At 42.0% G+C, this 16,908-nt stretch overlaps 1 protein-coding gene and 1 long non-coding RNA gene across 13 annotated transcripts in view; both read right to left on the bottom strand.

The window, feature by feature from the left end:
• STON2 (stonin 2) overlaps positions 1 to 16,908 on the bottom strand; it is a 154,645-nt gene that overhangs the window by 43,517 nt on the left and 94,220 nt on the right. The window lies entirely within an intron of this gene.
• LOC309655800 lies at positions 9,465 to 16,223 on the bottom strand. The gene is made up of 2 exons (XR_014261005.1): positions 15,571 to 16,223; positions 9,465 to 15,536 (listed from the first exon to the last, which is right to left on the bottom strand). It is a non-coding gene; the product is annotated as an uncharacterized lncRNA (long non-coding RNA).

Raw genomic sequence — 16,908 nt, 5'->3', positions numbered from 1 at the left:
ACAGAAGCTCAGGGTCCTGGCCATGCTACTCAACCAAATTGTATTGACAGCTCTTTCACAGTGAAGATGAACAGGAAATCTATTTCCTTTCCCCTGTGCCTTTTTTCCTGGTCCAGTAATTCACATCCTTTCCTCTCAGGCCTGAAAAGTCCCGAGAGATTGGATGGCTCGGGAAGTTTGATACTTGACCTACTCTTTAACTTTTTTTTTTTGGTTGCACCAGGTCTTAGTTGCAGCAGGTGGGCTCCTTAGTTGAGGCAGGCGGGCTCCTTAGTTGTGGCTCGCCAGATCCTTAGTTGCAGCACTTGGGTGGGCTCCTTAGTTGCAGCATGTGGGCTCCTTAGTTACAGCTCCAGGTCTCCTTAGTTGCGGCTCACCAACTCCTTAGTTGCAGCATGAGGGCTCTTTAGTTGTGGCATGTGAACTCTTAGTTGCGGCACACATGTGGGATCTAGTTCCCTGACCAGGGATCGAACCAGGGCCCCCTGCGTTGGGAGTGCAGAGTCTTATCCACTGCGCCAACAGGGAAGTCCCACTCTTTAACTTTTTAAAAGTGTCTTCCTCTAAGCACCAAACGGTTCGGAGACTACCTCTATCTCCCATGATCAAGTCAACTGGTAGCACTGATATCCCTAGAGTGCTTGTTATGTGTCAGGCATTAGTGCATGCATTTGGGGGAACAGCAAGTGCATGTAAAGCACTTGGGGAACAGAAGAAAGCGAGCTTGTAACTGAGATTACCACTTCTTGGAAGATAGAGCTGAATTTGTATTCCTTTACGTATTGTACCTAGTTTTATACTAATCAATCAACAGTTAAAGAAGTAGAACAGCATACTGGACAGAGCAACAGAACAGGAGAGAGTGGAAGAACATGGGCATAGGTCTCCATCACCCCCATTCCTGCCCAACCATCTCTGCTCTGCTCTCCTCCCCTCCCCCAACACTGGAATAAAACCCTGATACTGAGAAGCACCAAATGTCAAGGGGTGTTTCTAATTCCGGAGGGGCAAAGGAGAAAAAGCTGAAATATCTCTTCATGGAATTAAAAACAATAATAATTTTAAAATTCATACTATGTGCCAGGCACAGTGAAAAAACTTTTTTTAGTTGATCTTATTTGCCTCTCACAAGAATCCTATGAGGGCGATACTATTATCAATACCACATAAAGAGGAAGAAAATGAGGCACCCAGAGGTTAAATAAAATGCCCAAGGTGTCCAGTTAGGAAGCGGCAGAGCTGAGATTGAAGAGAGGCTGAAAACACCAAAACTGAAAACAAGGGGTTTGCTTTGTAAAGAATTTTGTTAAAGTGGTATTTGTTCCTGGCAGCTCTAGAAAAAGGCAAATCCCTAGGAAACCAAGAGACTCCTTATAGCCAACCTTCTCTGGAACTAACTAGCCAGGAGACATCAGATAGGAAAGCACCATAACCCACAGATTATCTTTGTTGTGTCTATTTTTTGTAAATGAAGGAGTGGTCAATTTATATCGCCCAGTGAGACACATGAGCCTTACGGCTTGGCTGCTTGTTATCCCAACACAGTTATTTCCTGGTCTTTGGCCAACACAGCATACCATATTATCTCCACCTAAGTCCATGAATGAGCAAAATGGAAGTGTGTGTGTGTGTGTGTGTGTGTGTGTGTGTGTGTGTAGGATTTATGCAGTGTAGGCACAAAGCCACAGGCACTCCTTGCATTCTCGGCTCACATTCCTTCCTCCCCATAAAGAAGAGAGATCATGTGACTGTTTTAGTCATTCTTCTCTTCCTGAAATGGCTTTGGGACGGATACAGTCTGGCTGGGGTTTAAGCTCCCAACTGACACCCTCTGTGTCTGTGGGTGTTGGTGAGAAAAGGAAGCAGGGACAACTCTGCAGGAAAAGGCTGTCCTTTGCCATTAAAGCTGAACTCTCTAGGGAGAGGATCAGAAGAGAAACTTTACCTGTCTCACCCACCCATACTCTCTCTCTATACCTGTTCTCAAGATAAATTGGGGCTGCTTTGGCTTTTTGAAGCTCCTGATTTCATACTTTCTACTGAAACTTAATTAGTAAAACTCCCCGAAGCCGCCTCCCCTACACATTGCAAATTCACTGAGACCAAAAGGAGTTGTATCTTCTAATTCAATCTCTTCCCACCCCCAAGGCCTCCTGTACCTGGCTGATGAACATCCATCACACCTCCAACCTAAGGAATTCTTGCTCTTCCCTCCTGGTGTCATCTAGACTAGGCTTGCTGTTGAAAATCAAATTGCCCCTGGCTGTTGAATCATGTAACAGCTAGCTCTGGTTTCATGATGCATTGGCCTGTATTGATCATAACTGTACTGGTCTACAGGAACCTGCCAATCCTTTTGAAAATTAGTACCTTTCTGGTTTTTAAGGCAAAGAGATTTCTGGACTCCAGTCAACTTTTCGTGTATTTATAATCACCTTTTGGTAGCAACCTCTTCGTACCATTACTCAACACTTCGGGTAAGAATTCTGCTTAAGAAACCTGTCCTTGCTTGTGAACCCTGGCAGTCAAAAAAGAAAGACACTTACTGGCAAATTAAATAAAAAGACACAGGCCATGTTTTCACTGCTCTTCTTATCTTCGCCTCCTCCTCCTCCTCATCTCTTTCTCTCCCTCCCTCTCTCTCTTTCTTTCCTTCTTTTTTTAGTCCACCACTTCCATTCTTTATACTGTCTTCTAAAATCTCCTTCCAGGGCCTTGCTCCATTTCATGGATTGTGACACAAGAGGCTAATCGGTCCAATCAAGGAAAATGAAAACCTATCGAATGATCAGATCAATGACCAGAACCCAGGGTTTGTGGTTTCGTTTTAATTTCTGGAAGTATAGTTTGGGTGTGGAGTGGGATGGTAGAGAAGAAAAACAGGGAGAGTAAATCTGAAGACCCTTGAGGGCAGAGACTGTGATATAATCACCTTGCACTCTCCATAGAGCCTAAGTCAACCACGCAACAGCGTTTAGTGAGTGGCTTCAATATACAGAACCAGTGGTGAACAAAACAGACTGGGGGCTTGCCTCAGAGAGCCCTCAGACTCATGACAAGAGAGAAAATTACTTGAAAAAAAGAAAGAAAGAGAGAAATAGATCACTACAAACTTTGATAAGTGTGGTGAAAGAAAAGAACACACTATCAGGGAACATATGCCCAGCCCTGATCTAGCCTGGGGGTCAGAGTAGGCTCCCTTGAGGAAGGGACACTGAAACAGAAATCCAAAGTCTGAGTAGGAGTTAAGGGAGTTGCAAATTATAAGACGGTGGACAAAGCAAAGGGCTTTTCTACTTCTGAAACAACTGGAGTACCACTTTTTGTGTGTGTGGGAGAGACATGAAAGAAATCTTAGGAATGTCATCCAAATCTTTCATTTTAACATGTAATAGAATTCAAATCCTTGTATGAGCTGCCCAAGGCCACTCCAGCTAGGACTAGACCCTGGGCTCCTGGCTCCCAGCCCAGAGCTCCCTGGAGCACGCTGTGGACTACACGGCAACAAGAATGGCATTTCAGTGACCACAACGGACTTAAAGGCAGTGACGGATGGGACTCTGAGACATAAAGATCGAGGGCTTATCCCATATTCAAATGGTATGTAGTGGGTTGGGGATAAAAGGTTTTTAAAATTGAACTTTTAATAAAAAGAACTCAGCGCTGCTTCTGAAGAATGGCTTGATATTGTGCAAGGTTTTTTTGACCAAAAAGTATTTGTAAATCAGGAACAAAGAGTGAGCCAGGCAGATTTCACCATCTGCATGCAAAGTGAAAACAAGATGTAGAAGTGATAACAGCAATGGGGCAATGTGATAAATCAATCCAAAGTTGATATTTAAAGTCTAGTGATTTCATCCATTAGCCCAGTGAGAACTACAATAAGCACTAAACTGATCATCACCACCCCTGAGATGACAAGCGGCAGCCCTGAGTGACAGACGGAGCATTTTTTAAGTGCCTGTGAAGCCTCGTGGGAAGTCAACACCACCTAAGCGCCTTTCTCAGCAGCTTCCCTATTTTCTTTCCTCTCTGTGACACCGCTACACCAAGGAAAAACTAACACTGCCACTTCGCTTTCTCGGTTAGTTTGTCCTTCCTTCACTTCCAAATGCTGTGGGGTGAGGATATCTCTCAGAAGAGAGGTCTTATTAAGAAGGGAGAAAAAGATTCTACTGACTACAGATTAAATGTCAATTCCTTCCCCTCCTCACACCTCTTCAGGGGACAAAAGATTGGAAATGTTCCAATCAAAACAAGATCTCTCTCTGCCTTTCCACGATTCTTAGCCCTTGCTTTGTGTTGGCCTCTTTGTCCCTGCAAAGAAGCTGCTTCATTGAAACATCGCAGAAAAAAAACAGTTGTCCCCCAGACAATGAAGTCGCCTGCACACAGGCATCTCCAAAGTAGGCAGGCGACAATGCCCGCAGAATTCTCAACCTGTTGCTATAGTAGCAGAAAGAATGTGATTCCAGCAGCTCTGCAGAGATTCATATCCAAATCCCACCAGCTCCCAAAGAGAACATTAACCCTTCACTGTCCCTTTTCAGGGGCAGAAACACCTGGGATGAATCCTAAATTATTCTAGGAGCTGGATATTGTAGTCTTAATATTCACTCACTCATTCATTCATCCAACAGCCATTCATTTAGATTCTGTTATGCTGGTTCCTAGGTTTTCAGTGGCAAACAATGCAAACATGGCCCTTGGTGTTAAGCAAGAGGAGGAATAAGATATTAAATCACTGCTCAAATAACAATATACCATGAAGCATCAGTGTTACATGGGAGGCACCAGTTTTCAGCAAAGCCATCACCAGAATGGAAACAACCTACCCAAGAAAACCAGCTTATACATTAGTTGCAGCAGACAACTGCAATTATTTGATTGTTTACATGTGGTAATTTGACAAAAATACCGCTAGAAATGTATATTCCAATCACATCATGCCTCCTACAAAGCATTAGTTTAAATGAGCTACTTAATCAAATCAGTTTTCCACATAAAATAGAAACAGGGGGCTTCCCTGGTGGCACAGTGGTTGAGAATCTGCCTGCCACTGCAGGAGACACGGGTTCAAGCCCTGGTCTGGATAGATCCCACATGCCGCGGAGCAACTAGGCCCGTGAGCCACAACTACTGAGCCCACGCGTCTGGAGCCCGTGCTCCGCAACAAGAGAGGCCGCGACAGTGAGAGGCCCACGCACCGCGATGAAGAGTGGCCCCGGCTCGCCGCAACTGGAGAAAGCCCTCGCACAGAAACGAAGACCCAACACAGCCAAAAATAAATAAATTAATTAATTAAAAAAAAAAAAAGAAACAGGATTGTTTGTTGGAGAACATTGCGAGCAGTTGCTGAACTGTCACCAGGGAACAGAAATAGCAGGTTAGGGCTCAGAAAATACATGAAAGAAGCACAGTCCTAAGGACCCTGGGAGGACTTCTAAACAGCCTTCACCCCAATTTATTTCTCTGGTCAAGATAGAGTAACAAAGAAACCTCAGGAAATACAATTTAGAAATGACCTGTAATCCAGCCTACTTTCCCTAACTTTGTGGTGTAAAATCTCACATTATTGAGATTCCTGCTAGACTTCCTTGTTTCCCATGGAGCACAAATACTAGCAAGGCAGGTTATCTTAGGAGGATAAACTCGGTAGGTAATGATATCCTCATATGCTTTTTGTGAAACATGGCAGCATCGATCAGATCACCAAGCAAAAGCTGAAAAACCAAGAAGACAGGTTACTAATCTCGGTTGGCTAGTAAGATGCGGTCTCAGGGAAGTTACATAAACCTTTGTACCTCAGTTTCCTCAAAGGTAAATTTGATACACCACATAGATCCAAAGGCACATGGATCAACAGCAATGCCTGAAATAAAGTACTCTGTTATCATTCTTAGCAGCGCTGTAAAACAGGGTTTCTGCCCTGAGAACCTCAGTCGTCTTTTAGAACACTGGCTTCAACCAGAGGCACAGGGTATAAGCCTTTCACGAAACACATCAGGGAAAATGGGCCATCAGGAAGGGCTATTCACCCAAATCTCTTTTAACCACTGCAACCCTGGAGTAGGGTTTGGGATGTAAAGAAAAGAATGTTGCACGCCAATCCACTTCTACAAGGATCAAGTCATTGATCAAGGATGTCACTCTAGTCATCCACTGACAGTGAACCCTGAGGGGAATTCAGAATGGAGAAAAATAGGAAGCATTCTGTGCTTTGGATATACTGGCCCCTATACAGTTAAGATGCATATTTAAGAAAAGTATTTAATGACCCCAGACGCTTGCATCTTTCCATACATAGAAAAACACTAAAATCATTAATTTGAGATTTCTGCTCTTTGTGATTAGCAGTCATCTTTGGATGTTCAACTACAAGTTTTTTTCCAGCAAAAAAAGTCATATATAACCTGGCTCCTCCCTCACCTCTTCAGAGCAGTTCCTCAGAGCTATCTGAGAGGCCGTCTCCCAAGCTATAGTCCTCAGTAAGGTCCCCAAATAAAATTTACCTCACAACTTTTACATTGTGCATTTTCATTTCAGTCAAAAAGGAAAAGGTCCCAAGTGTTCAGACTAGATGGAAACTGGTTTTTGTTTGCCTGAGAAAGAAGTGATGATAGCAAAGGGATATGGTGTAATGTATCAATAAATTAATGACTCCACCCAAATAATGCCCATCCTGGAAATACACAGCCAAGCCCAGTGACCCAAACCCTTGACATTTTGGAGGACAGAGCAAGAACGGAAATGGAAGCATTTTGTTGAAACTCCAGTGCCATGTCTGTATCTATCAAGTTTGAAGTACCTGCAAGAATTGTTTTCCCTTTAAAATTCCATTCGCTAGATCATAGTAGCAAAGAGTCTGCTGCTTACTTCCACGTTAGAAGGAACAGGCTAGTTTCAGAAGATGGACACTTTCTGCCTCTTGGTTACTCTGGGATCTACCTATGATTTCACCAGCTTTTCTAAGCAGGAAAAAGTACAACCCCCCTCATATGCCACTCCCCCACTGTGGAATCTTACTTTTAATAGCCCTAATTCTTCACCCCTCTCAGTATCCATGTCCTTTGCCACATGACTTTACAGTTTCTCCCTGTAAACATATATTTCCCTGACCTTTGACAATGGTCTTGGCCGTGTGACTTGCTTTCGCCAACAGGATGTTAACAGATTAACGACACAACCAGAAGACTGAAATGAGTTTGCTCATTGTGGCTTGTGCTCTTGTACCTCTGCCATCAACCATGAGAAGAACGTGCCCAAGCTAACAGGTGGTCCCAGGGGGAGGATGAGGGACATGTGGAGTAAAGCCACCCCCGAGTAAGCCCAGTCAAGATCAGCTGATTCTCCCCACCCCAACGTACAGTCATGGGGGTTAATAAAAGCATACTGTTGTATGCCATTGAGATTTTGTGGTTGCTTGTAACTCAGCATTAGTGTATCAACAACTAACTGATACATCCACCATAGCAAAAATTAACCTGTAATTTATGAATTAAAACACTTTTTGCTTTTTTTCTTTGCTTTGTTTTCTTAACACATAACAAGTAATGGATCTCTGATTTTTCCCCCCATTACACGACAAGGTCCTCAAAGCAGGGTCCTATGACATCCCTAATGCCCAAGATTTATTCATGGAGTCCATACCATGTTCTAAACTCCAGGGGACGCAATGATGAACGATACACAATTCCAGCCACCATCAGTCTGCACCTGTGAATTTTTTCTGATCTAAGACCAGGTCAATGTGCTTTTGCTCAAAGGTGATTATAAAGTTTACTTATGCAGCTGGAAGTACACCAAGTCAGTAGTGAACTCTGAACCACCTGAGTGTTCTTTGCCTAAGTACAGGTGAACTGGAATCATAACCTCTTTCAGTAATGGAAGGAACTGACAAGACCATTGGATTATTGGTTTTCAATCTTAGCCAATCACCAGAGCTTTCTAAATTATAGATTCCTGGTTCCCATCTATAGATATTTAGTTGAATACTCTGGCACAAGGCCCAGGGGTCTGTGTTGTTAAAAAGGTCTCAAAGTAATGCTGATAGTGATAAGCACTGGGACCCCACCCACGCACCCACCTAATAGAACCTCTCCATCCAATGACTGAATCTCTTATGTTGAGTTGCACTAAGCATTTGTGATGACATTAAAAGACCCAAAAGTGAACACAGGGGGACTATTTCCAGATGACCACATGTACCCATTAGTTACTGTTAGCATGAAAACCCATTCCAGAATTCAGTAGCTTGAAACAATAAGCACTAATTATTGCTCATGAGTCTATGGATCTGGATCAGTTTGTCTGATCTCTGCTGGACCCACTCATGTGTCTAAGGTCAGCTGGCTGGTCTAGGACTGCTTCACTCACATGTCTGGTAGAAGATCACTATCAGCTGGGGTGACAAGGGTCTTAGCGCCACAGCAAGCGAGTCCAGGAGTCAGCACTATGGTGACTGCGCTGGATTCCAAGGGAGCAAGCAAAGGTATACAAGGCCATTTAAGACCTAGGCTGGGCTGAGGGGGCTAGTGCACCACAGCTAGCCGGGAGGGAGCCCAGGAAAAAGTCTGGACCTGCCTAAGAGGCAAGAGACCACTGTTTTGGGGTGTGAGAGGAAAGGGGATTCAGAGCACCATCTAAGCAAGCTCCAGAGAAGGGCGCGAGCCGTGGCTATCAGCTCGGACACCAGAGACGGGCATGAGACACTAAGGCTGCTGCTGAAGCCACCTAGAAGCCGGTGTGCAAGCACAGGTCACTATCCACACCACCCCTCCCGGGAGCCCGTGCAGCCCGCCATTGCCAGGGTCCCGTGATCCAGGAACAACTTCCCCAGGAGAACACGTGGCACGCCTCAGGCTGTTACAATGTTATGCTGGCCTCTGCCGCCGCAGGCTCGCCCCGCATTCCGTACCGCTCCCTCCCCCCGGCCTGAGTGAGCCAGAGCCCCTGAATCAGCTGCTACTTTAACCCCCTCCTGTCTGAGCAAAGAACAGGCACCCTCAGGCGACCTACACGGAGAGGCGGGGCCAAATCCACAGCTGAACCCCGGGAGCTGTGCGAACAAAGAAGAGAAAGGGAAATTTCTCCCAGCAGCGGATTAAATCTCCACAATCAACTTGATGTACCCTGCATCTGTGGAATACCTGAATAGACAACGAATCATCCCAAAATTGAGGCGGTGGACTTTGGGAGCAACTGTAGACTTGGGGTTTGCTGTCTGCATCTAATTTATTTCTGGTCTTATGTATCTCTTAGTTTAGTATTTAGAGGTTATTATCATTCGTAAATTTGTTTATTAATTTGGTTGCTCTCTTCCTTTTTTTTATATATATAGATATATATTATTTTTTCCTTTTTCTCTTTTTGTGAGTGTGTATGTGTATGCTTCTTTGTGTGAATTTGTCTGTATAGCTTTGCTTTTACCATTTATCCTAGGGTTCTGTCTGCCCATTTATTATTTAGTATAGTTTTTAGCGCTTGTTATCATTGGTGGATTTGTTTTTTGGTTTGGTTGCTCTCTTCTTTCTTTCTTTCTTTTCTTTTTTTTAATTACTTTTTAGTTTTTTTAACTTTTTATTTTAATAACTTTATTTTATTTTTTTCCATCTTTCTTTCTTTCTTTTTTTCTCCCTTTTCTTCTGAGCCGTGTGGCTGACAGGGTCTTCGTGCTCCAGCCGGGTGTCAGGCCTGTGCCTCTGAGGTGGGAGAGTCGAGTTCAGGGCATTGGTCCACCAGAGACCTCCCAGCTCCACGTAATATCAAATGGCGAAAGCTCTCCCAGAGATCTCCATCTCAACGCTAAGACCCAGCTCCACTCAATGACCAGCAAGCTAGAGTGCTGGACACCCTATGCCAAACAACTAGCAAGACAGGAACGCAACCACACCCATTAGCAAAGAGGCTGCCTAAAATCATAATAAGGTCACAGACACCCCAAAACACACCACCGGATGCGGTGCTGCCCACGAGAAAGACAAGACCAGCCTCATCCACCAGAACACAGGCACCAGTCCCCTCCACCAGGAAGCCTACACAACCCACTGAACCAACCTCACCCACTGGGGGCAGACACCAAAAACAACGGGAATTACGAACCTGCAGCCTGCGAAAAGGAGACCCCAAACACAGTAAGTTAAGCAAAATGAGAAGACAGAGAAACACACAGCAGATGAAGGAGAAAGGTAAAAACCCACCAGACCAAACAAATGAAGAGGAAATAGGCAGTCTACCTGAAAAAGAATTCAGAGTAATGATAGTAAAGATGATCCAAAATCTTGGAAATAGAATGGAGAAAATACAAGAAATGTTTGACAAGGACCTAGAAAAACTAAAGAGGAAACAAACAATGATGAACAACACAATAAATGAAATTTAAAATTCTCTAGAAGGAATCAATAGGGGAATAACGGAGAAGTGACCTGGAAGATATAATAGTGGAAATAACTACCACAGAGCAGAATAAAGAAAAAAGAATGAAAAGAATTGAGGACAGTCTCAGAGACCTCTGGGACAACATTAAATGCACCAACATTCAAATTATAGTGGTCCCAGAAGAAGAAGAGAAAAAGAAAGGGACTGAGAAAATATCTGAAGAGATTATAGTTGAAAACTTCCCTAATATGGAAAAGGAAAGGAAAGGAAATAGTCAATCAAGTCCAGGAGGCACAGAGAGTCCCATACAGGATAAATCCAAGGAGAAACACGCCAAGACACATATTAAGGTTAACAGCTGATCTTTCAGCAGAAACTCTGCAAGCCAGAAGGGAGTGGCAGGACATTTTTAAAGTGATGAAATGCAAAAACCTACAACCAAGATTACTCTATCCAGCAAGGATCTCATTCATATTCGACGGAGAAATTAAAACCTTTACAGACAAGCAAAAGCTAAGAGAATTCAGCACCACCAAACCAGATTTACAACAAATGCTAAAGGAACTTCTCTAGGCAGGAAACACAAGAGAAGGAAAAGACCTACAATAACAAACCCAAAACAATTAAGAAAATGGTAACAGGAACATACATACCGATAGCTACCTTAAACATAAATGGATTGAATGCTCCCACCAAAAGACAAAGACTGGCTGAATGGATACAAGAAGAAGACCCGTATATATGCTGTCTACAAGAGACCAAATTCAGACCTAGGGACACATACAGACTGAAAGTGAGGGCATGGAAAAAATATTCCATGCAAATGGAAATCAAAAGAAAGCTGGAGTAGCAATTCTCATATCAGACAAAATGCCTTTAAAATAAAGATTATTACAAGAGACAAAGAAGGACAATACATAATGATCAAGGGATCAATCCAAGAAGAAGATATAACAATTGTAAATATTTATGCACCCAACATAGGAGCACCTCAATACCTAAGGCAAATGCTAACAACCATAAAAGGGGAAAGCGACAGTAACACAATCATAGTAGGGGACTTTAACACCCCACTTTCACCAATGGACAGATCATCCAAAATGAAAATAAATAAGGAAACACAAGCTTTAAATGATACATTAAACAAGATGGACTTAATGGATATTTATAGGACATTCCATCCAAAAACAACAGAATACACTTTCTTCTCCAGTGCTCACGGAACATTCTCCAGGATAGATCATATCTTGGGTCACAAATCAAGCCTTGGTAAATTTAAGAAAATAGAAATTATATCAAGTATCTTTTCCAAGCACAACACTATGAGACTAGGTATCAATTACAGGAAAAAAAACTGTAAAAAATACAAACACATGGAGGCTAAACAATACACTACTAAATAACCAAGAGATCACTGAAGAAATCAAAGAGGAAATCAAAAACTACCTAACAAATGACAATGAAAACACGACAACCCAAAACCTATGGGATGCAGCAAAAGCAGTTCTAAGAGGGAAGTTTATAGCAAGACAATCCTACCTCAAGAAACAAGAAAAATCTCAAATAAACAACCTAACCTTACACCTAAAGCAATTAGAGAAAGAAGAACAAAAAAAACCCCAAAGTTAGCAGAAGGAAAGAAATCATAAAGATCAGATCAGAAATAAATGAAAAAGAAATGAAGGAAACGATGGCAAAGATCAATAAAACTAAAAGCTGGCTCTTTGAGAAGATAAACAAAATTGATAAACCATTAGCCACACTCATCCAGAAAAAAAGGGAGAAGACTCAAATCAACAGAATTAGAAATGAAAAAGGAGAAGAAACAACTGACACTGCAGAAATACAAAGGATCATGAGAGATTACTACAAGCAACTATATGCCAATAAAACGGACAACCTGACAGAAATGGACAAATTCTTAGAAAAGCACAATGTTCCGAGACTGAACCAGGAAGAAATAGAAAATATAAACAGACCAATCGCAAGCACTGAAAGTAAGACTGTGATTAAAAATCTTCCAACAAACAAAAGCCCAGGACCAGATGGCTTTCACAGGCGAATTCTATCAAACATTTAGAGAACAGCTAACACCTAACCTTCTCAAACTCCTCCAAAATATAGCAGAGGGAGGAAAACTCCGAAACTCATTCTACAAGGCCACCATCACCCTGATACCAAAACCAGACAAAGATGTCACAAAGAAAGAAAACTACAGGCCAATATCACCGATGAACATACATGCAAAAATCCTCAACAAAATACTAGCAAACAGAATCCAACAGCACATTAAAAGGATCGTACACCATGATCAAGTGGGGTTTATCCCAGGAATACAACGATTCTTCAATATACGCAAATCAATCAATGTGATAAACCATATTAACAAACTGAAGGAGAAAAACCGTATGATCCTCTCAACAGATGCAGAAAAAGATTTTGACAAAATTCAACATCCATTTATGATAAAAACCCTCCAGAAAGTAGGCATAGAGGGAACTTACCTCAACATAACAAAGGCCATATATGACAAACCCACAGCCAACATCATTCTCAATGGTGAAAAACTGAAACCATTTCCTTTAAGATCATGAACAAGACAAGGTTGTCCACTCTCACCACTATTATTCAACATAGTTTTGAAAGTTTTAGCCACAACAATCAGAGAAGAAAAAGAAATAAAAGGAATCCAAATCGGAAAAGAAGAAGTAAAGCAGTCAGTGTTTGCAGATGACATGATAGTATACATAGAAAATCCTAAAGATGCTACCAGAAAACTACTAGGGCTAATCAATGAACTTGGTAAAGTAGCAGGATACAAAATCAATGCACAGAAATCTCTTGCATTCCTATACACTAATGATGAAAAGTCTGAAAGAGAAATTAAGAAAATACTCCCATTTACCATTGCAACAAAAAGAATAAAATACCTAGGAATAAACCTACCTAGGAAGACAAAAGACCTGTATGCAGAAAACTACAAGACACTGATGAAAGAAATTAAAGATGATACAAACAGATGGAGAGATATACCATGTTCTTGGATTGGAAGAATCAACATTGTGAAAATGACTCTACTACCCAAAGCAATCTGCAGATTCAATGCAATCCCTATCAAACTACTAACGGCATTTTTCACAGAACTAGAACAAAAAATTTCACAATTTGTATGGAAACACAAAAGACCCCGAATAGCCAAAGCAATCTTGAGAAAGAAAAACGGAGCTGGGGGAATCAGGCTCCCAGACTTCAGACTATACTACAAAGCTACACTAATCAAGACAGTATGGTACTGGCACAAAAACAGAAATATAGGTCAATGGAGCAGGATAGAAAGCCCAGAGACAAACCCACAGACATATGGTCACCTTATTTTTGAAAAGGAGGCAAGAATATACAATGGAGAAAAGACAGTCTCTTCAACAAGTGGTGTTGGGAAAACTGGACAGCTACATGTAAAAGAATGAAATTAGAACACTCCCTAACACCATATACAAAAATAAACTCAAAATGGATTAAAGACCTAAATGTAAGGCCAGACACTATCAAACTCTTAGAGGAAAACAGAGGCAGAACACTCTATGACATAAATCACAGCAAGATCCTTTTTGACACACCTCCTAGAGAAATGGAAATAAAAACAAAAATAAACAAATGGGACTTAATGAAACTAAAAGCTTTTGCACAGCAAAGGAAACCATAAACAAGACGAAAAGACAACCCTCAGAATGGGAGAAAATATTTGCAACTGAAGCAACTGACAAAGGATTAATCTCCAAAATTTACAAGCAGCACATGCAGCTCAATATCAAAAAAAAAAAAACCATCCAATCCAAAAACGGGCAGAAGACCTAAATAGACATTTCTCCAAAGAAGATATACAGATTGCCAACAAACACATGAAAGGATGCTCAACATCACTAATCATTAGAGAAATGCAAATCAAAACTACAATGAGGTATCACCTCACACCAGTCAGAATGGCCATCATCAAAAACCCTACAAACAATAAATGCTGCAGAGAGTGTGGAAAAAAGGCAACCCTCTTGCACTGTTGGTAGGAATGTAAATTGATACAGACACTATGGAGAACAGTATGGAGGTTCCTTAAAAAACTAAAAATAGAACTACCACACGACCCAGCAATCCCACTCCTGGGCATATACCCTGAGAAAACCATAATTCAAAAAGAGACATGTACCACAATGTTCACTGCAGCTCTATTTACAATAGCTAGGATATGGAAGCAACCTAAGTGTCCATCAACAGATGAATGGATAAAGAAGATTTGGCACATATATACAATGGAATATTACTCAGCCATAAAAAGAAATGAAATTGAGTTATTTGTAGTGAGGTGGATGGACCTAGAGACCGTCATACAGAGTTAAGTAAGTCAGAGAAAAACAAATACGATATGCTAACACATATGTATGGAATCTAAAAAAAAAACCAAAACAATGGTTTTGAAGAACCAAGGGGCAGGACAGGAATGAAGACACAGACGTAGTGTATGGACTTGTGGACACAGGAAGGGGGAAGGGTAAGCTGGGACGAAGTGAGAGAGTGGCATGGACATATATACACTACCAAATGTAAAACAGATAGCTAGTGGGAAGCTGCTGCATAGCACAGGGAGATCAGCTCCGTGCTTTGTGACCACCTAGAGGGGTGGGATAGGGAGAATAGGAGGGAGACGCAAGAGGGAGGAGATTATGGGGATGTATGTATATGTATAGCTGATTCACTTTGTTATAAAGCAGAAGCTAACACACCATGGTAAAGCAATTATACTCTAATAAAGATGTTTAAAAAAAAAACACACCTAGGCTGGGGACCAGTACACACACACACCTTTACTTCTGCACATTCTATTGGCCAGAGTAAGTTATAAAGCCAAGCACAGATTCAAGGGCTGGGGAAACAGACTCCACTTCTTGGTAAGAGAAGCTACGAAATCACATCACAAGGGTCTAGATTCAAAGAGGGAAATAATTGGGGCCATTTTTTCAATCAATTTATTATACAACCTAGTGGAAGAAAAATGTCGGCTCCAGCCAAATGTGATTTCTACGTGTGGGCCAAAGTTTTCACCCTAAGCTCACAAAGTTATAAAATTTTCAGGTTGACATTTCATCTGATATTCCTCATTTCTACTCCTGCCCGCGCGCGCGCACACACACACACACACACACACACACACACACACACACACACACATCTTAATCCTCACGATCTTGGTCTCAAACTAAAGCAAAAGAAATCTATTTATTCTCAGCACATTTTATTTTATCCTTTGATGTTTTTAAAGATGATGCTGGATGACATGCCACCCTTACGAGGATTTGTTTTAGGGCAAGTCTCTCTGTGATGTCTCTTCCTGGCTGAGGATATGCCTACAGATGAAAGGCGACTGAATGATTACCAGGGCTACATCCTCCAAAGGACCCCAAACCATTAACAGGAGGAGCAGCAACGCAGAAGAAATATGACAGAAAAAAGAAAACACAAAAGTAGCAAATAGCCTTGAGGAGCAGGAAGCTGGAGCTCATTGAAGATTACAGGCTGAGGCTAATTATATTTTAGCCACCAGCTGCTGGCGAAGCCCTCTTCATTCCACTTCCCTACTTCATCCCCCTTGCCCTGACTGTGACTGTTTAGGAAATGCACTAAACTACAGTGGCTGAATCCACAACTATCTTCCTTGCCCCAGGCCCTACGATGTGTGCAGCCTGGCTGGGATGTAGCAGCAGCTATTATAGCATCCCTACCACTAAGGTGCTGCTTTCTGTGTTTTGGAAAAATCACCATGACCTTTTGGTTAGCTCCACTTGAATTCTCTAAATACCTACTTGTGAGGTCTGGGACAGCAGGAGGTGGTAGAGAAAAGAGCTGCAGAAACCAGAAAACACAGGCTGGCAGAGAAGTGGCCAGGCCTGGGTAGCGCCTGAAGGCTCTTTGGAGAGTGTAGGAGAAAGCAGACACTGCTCAAATGCAAAGCTGTCTCAAGTGCATGGTTTGCTTCCCGTTTAATACAGCCAGTTTTCATTCTGCTTGGTAGGATCACTGCTTCAAAGACTAAGAAACAGGAGTGGATGAAAAACACAATGAAATAAAAAGAAATGATAAATTTACCATAAAGATGCCTCAGAAAAGCCAGATTCAAGAAGATATTGCACTCGTTTTAGTTTATGTAGAAATTCCAGGAAGTTCTGAAAACATTTAGAACAGGCCCTCTATAGGAAGAAACGTTGCCCACACTCTTCAAAACTTTATTCTCTTCCTAAGCACTGGATCTGGGAGAGAAGGAGGTTTGGTAAGAATGGCGATGTTTTTATACTGTAATGCTTAGGATCCAAAGCGCAAGTGCCTGTGAGACCCAGAATGGCTATCAGTACTGTTAACTCCACAGGTGGCCTGAAGCGGCATCTGTTTGTTTATCAATCATCACTGAAAAGAGTCACAAATTGAAACCCTGCATCTCCAGGTAAAATCATCATAAGGGTTCCCACCCCCATCTCTTGCTCACTT

Source organism: Balaenoptera physalus, assembly GCF_965194825.1.
Source record: "Balaenoptera physalus genome assembly, chromosome: 2".
NCBI classification, from domain to species: Eukaryota; Metazoa; Chordata; class Mammalia; order Artiodactyla; family Balaenopteridae; genus Balaenoptera; species Balaenoptera physalus.
The sequence above is the reverse complement of the archived record's forward strand: the minus strand, read 5'-3'. Positions and strand labels throughout refer to the sequence as shown.